The sequence below is a fragment of the Danio rerio genome, chromosome 6 (genome assembly GCF_049306965.1).
Source record: "Danio rerio strain Tuebingen ecotype United States chromosome 6, GRCz12tu, whole genome shotgun sequence".
In the NCBI taxonomy this organism is placed as follows: Eukaryota; Metazoa; Chordata; class Actinopteri; order Cypriniformes; family Danionidae; genus Danio; species Danio rerio.
Window position 1 is genome coordinate 8215755 of NC_133181.1, and position 4911 is coordinate 8220665.

Here is a 4911-nt window from a genome sequence, read left to right on the forward strand (position 1 = left end):
GTGACCTCTGACCTAGTTGGGTGGCTTCTAGGGATGTAACGGTATTGTAAATACCGTCATACCGCAATACTAATTTTTTTCGATATTACCGTAGTCGCATGACTCGGTAAAACTATAGGTCTTCTGAGAAAATTTGCTCAGGCGAATGAAGCGAACGAGAGGTAGCGAAAACTACAATTCCCATCAGCCCATGCTTGACCATCATCCCGGTCTGTTGTCGCTACAGATCCGGTAATGCGGAAATGGAGTGTGCTGCTAGAAGCGGGGATGAAAAAGAGCTGGAAAACTCTAAAGCGGGTGTTGTCGCCGCGCGCGTACTGAATAGTAGTGTTGTCGCGCGAGTTCTTATCAGCTGTGTTGTCGCGCGCGTACTGAATAGCGGTGTTGTCGCGCGAGTTCTTATAAGCTGTGTTGTCGCGCGAGTTCTTATCAGCTGTGTTGTCGCGCGCGTACTGAATAGCGGTGTTGTCGCGCGAGTTCTTATAAGCTGTGTTGTCGCGCGAGTTCTTATCAGCTGTGTTGTCGCGCGCGTACTGAATAGTGGTGTTGTCGCGCGAGTTCTTATAAGCTGTGTTGTCGCGCGAGTTCTTATCAGCTGTGTTGTCGCGCGAGTTCTTATCAGCTGTGTTGTCGCGCGAGTTCTTATCAGCTGTGTTGTCGCGCGCGTACTGAATAGCGGTGTTGTCGCGCGAGTTCTTATCAGCTGTGTTGTCGCGTGCGTACTGAATAGCGGTGTTGTCGCGCGAGTTCTTATCAGCTGTGTTGTCGCGCGAGTTCTTATCAGCTGTGTTGTCGCGCGTGTACTGAATAGCGGTGTTGTCAGCACACTGTTCAGATTGATGCAGACATGAGACCTCTATTCTACTCATGGTTTGTCCTCTCAAGTGGGGGAAAGACAATGCACAACGTTACCCACTGCTGTCAACCTGGGCCAAGTCATATCTCTCTTGTCCCAAAAACCTCAGTCCCAAATGAGAGGGTTTTTTTCTGTTGCAGGGGACATTGTAAATGCCCAGAGATACCAGCTTTTACCAGATTATTTTTATATGATAATTTTCCTTTAAACCCATCTCTATCTAAGTGAGTGAGTGATTAAATGTTGAATGTGATGAGTTTTCAACAATACTAAATTAAAACTTTATTTTTTTTTTACATGGTTTAATATTTTTTTGTTATTAAAATTGAAGTTCCTGTTTCAAAGCGTACAGATAGATGACTAATTTGTATGTCATTGACACTTTTGGCACTTTTTTGGAGTATTTTCGTAAGTTTTGTTTTTTCCTGTAAATGATTCAATAAATACCGTACCGTGACATTCATACCGAGGTATTACCGTACCGTGAAATTCTGATACCGTTACATCACTAGTGGCTTCTGAAGATAGTTATAAAGAGACAGGCAAATGCACTGAACATTCTTATATTAAGCAATGTGTTAACTTATTCATTAATTAAAATCAATTCACAGTTAAATACTGAGAGACAGGATGATGAAAATGATAATTGTTGGCCCATGATGAGACAGATTGGAAAGCAGAAATCCGAATCCTTCACGCTGTAATGTAGCAGAGAAAGCTAAAATAGCGTCCAAATGCTGCTTTTCCACAGAGCTTGTTCTGTTTCTGTATTTGAGCTTCCAAAGAACACGACACAAAGACAGAAGTGCTTACAGTGGAAGTTTCAGCTGGACACACACCTTTTCAGTAATCTGATGATAATGTGACGTCTGCGCAAACGGGGTGAGCAGAGGTATGCAAATCCACTTCTTGACATGCAGGTAAGAAAGCTGATGCTAATGTTTGGACCAAGCATTCTGAGTGGACGAAGGTTTCTTTCTACTGGTATAAATACATCTAGGCTGAATATACACTGCAGATCTTGATGGTCAGTTTCAGTTTTGTGATCTGTATCTGACTTTTTGGATCATCCGCTTACATCTTCTTTTAAAGGTGACTCGATGCGTGCATTTACACCGCACATGCAAATTTGCAACAACCTGGCAAAGAATAAAGCAGGTGCTTTGATAATAAAATAGCTGTCTATTCTTCATTCCTGTATTTTAATCTGTTTGCAGGGTTGAATTTTTTCATACTGTTAAGGTCAGAATTATTAGCCCTCCTGAATTATTAGACTGCTTGTTTATTTTTCCCCAATTTCTGTTTAACAGAGAGAAAAAAAAATTTCAACACTTTTCTAAACATAATAGTTTTAATAACTCATTTCTAATAACTGATTTATTTTATCTTTGTCATAATGACAGTAGATAATATTAGACTAGATATTTTTCAAGACACTTCTATACAGCTTAAAGTGACATTTAAGGGCTTAACTAGGTTAATTAGGTTTACTAGGCAGGTTATGGTAATTTGGCAAGTTATTGTATAATGATGGTTTGTTCTGTAGATTATGTTTAAGAAAAAAAAGCTTAAAGGGGTAATCATTTTGTACCAAAAATGGTGTTTAAAAAATTTAAAACTGCTTTTATTCTAGCCGAAATAAAACAAATAAGACTTTCCCCATAAGAAAAAATATTAACAGACATACTGTGAAAATGTCCTTGCTCTGTTAAACATCATTTGGGAAATATTGAAAAAAGAGGGGGGAAAATGAAGGGGGCTTTGAATTCTGACTTCAACTGTATATAGCATCCTTAAACACTGTTATTTCTCTCTCTTAGACACTGCTGCCAATTTTTGGATAAGTTGATTTGTTATAGTCTATTAGAGAAAATTCACATTTAGCCATCTTCTTTTAAAGTAGAGAACTTTTTTGATTAGTAAGCATTTTAATGTCATGTCCATTGTTACTTTATGTATGAAATAGCTTTATATTGTTTACATGGCGGCATTGTGCCAAAGTCCCGTTAAGTTAAGTCATTTCACTCTGCGGCCTATCTATGAAACGCCTCTTTGGCAGTATGCTCCTGCATTCAGTTTGAATGGGGAAGCATCAAACTCTCCAAGACTACATGCCAAGCTTGCAATTTAATTTCATATTACGAATAACCAATAAAATTAAACACCTGTCTATTTAGGGTGCTTTCACATCTGTAGTTCGCCTCATTTGGTCCGGACCAAGGGCAATAAATAATACCTTGTTGCATTTTCTGCCGTCTTTGGGTCGTTTTCACACCACACTGCTGGTTTTGGTCCGAACCAGTTGAAACGAACCAAAATGCAGTCATCTGACAAAATCCACATCACTCATTGGCCAGATGTTGTTGAACATATTTTCTAAACTGCTTATTGATTGGTCAGATTTCACGTGCGGGAAAAAGCCAATGAACTCCCGCAAGTAAACAAACCGGCAGACACAAAATGACGTTTTTACATTGGAGGGACGACTGCACTGACTGATCGTATGCCTGCTTTAGACAAACTATACATTTCGAGAATGAAGTGCGGCTGCGGCTGGAAAACAATATTTTAATGCATTGCTCATCACTTCAGGAGGAGGCGTGTATTAATTTAGCTAAACTGCGACATGGTCATTTTGCGGAAATATTACCAACGATCCATTAGGTCATGTTTTCCCCTCTCTCTCTCTGTAGGTAAAGCGCTGTCAACAAATATTTTTCCTCCATATGCCATAATGCACAGCGCATCGGCCTACGGCAGCTGGATTAGTCCAAAAGGCGCAGTACTTTTTGCGGCTGGACCTGTTTTAGTTCGGATCATATTCTTACCATAAACGAACCGCTCCAGGGTTCGTTTGAAAGCGTACCGAGACCACCTCTTAAAGCAGGTCTCGGTACTCTTATTTGGTCCGCTTTTGGTGCGCACTTGAGTACGACTGCTGCATTCTCACCTGCCCAAACGAACCGCACCAAAAGGGAAAACGAACTCAAGTGCGATTCAATCGAACTAAATAAGGCAGGTGTGAAAGCACCCTTAGTTTCATTTCTAAATGTTTGTCTCACACAAAATCTGCAGAAACTCACATCTGGTCCAATCCCCTCCCCCGGAGAACTGTCATTCTATAGCGATTGCTGATTGGCTTATGTACTAGAAGGCAGGCTTTATTTGCCATATAGCGATCACTGATTGGCTCCTTTACTAGAAGGCGCGGCTTTATTCGCCATATTGACAGTTATACTTTTTCCTATTCAAAAATATACGAGTGACTGGTCTTGTGTATTCTTTAGTCTGTGTTTGTGCACACTATCTCTCCCTCGCTCCCTCTTGCTCTCGTTAACATGCTAAAAGGGATAGTTCATCCAAAAACGAAAATTCACTTTACAGGTGCTGCCCCCAACCTGTAACCCAGGGGTGTCAAAGTCAGTGCCTGGAGGGCCGCAGCCCTACACAGTTTAGTTCCTACCCTGCTTCAACAAAACTACCTGTAGGTGTCAAACAAGCCTAAAGGCCTCATTTAGTTTGTTTAGGTGTGTTTAATTAGGGTTGGAACTAAACTGCAGAGTTGTGGCCCTCCAGGCACTGGCTTGACATGTGTGCTCTAACCATAGACCTCCATTGTAGAAAAACAAATATACTATAGACGTCAATTGTTACAGGTTTTCAGCATTCTGCTGAGGAAAGAAACACTGGATTGGAATCACTTGAGGGAATAAATGTTCAATTTTGGTTCTTTTCAAATGCATTTAACCTGTGCATCCTGATTATATAAAAGTTTTTTTGGTCTATTTATGAGATTTAAGGTATGGGACTTAAATGCAGAACTATATTTCTAGATGTAACCGTCACAATTGATGTCATTCGCTACCATTTTTTTTAATGACGTGCGACTCACATTGCAAATCTGATCTACCTGATTACACTGCAGACACAAGGGCACGTATCCAATCCATAACGGATAAATATCCTCATATGAACAAGGCCTAAATCTGATCTGAGTAAATTGAAATCCATGATCAACATTAGATTACTTTTTTTTTTTTTTTTTTATCCTTTTT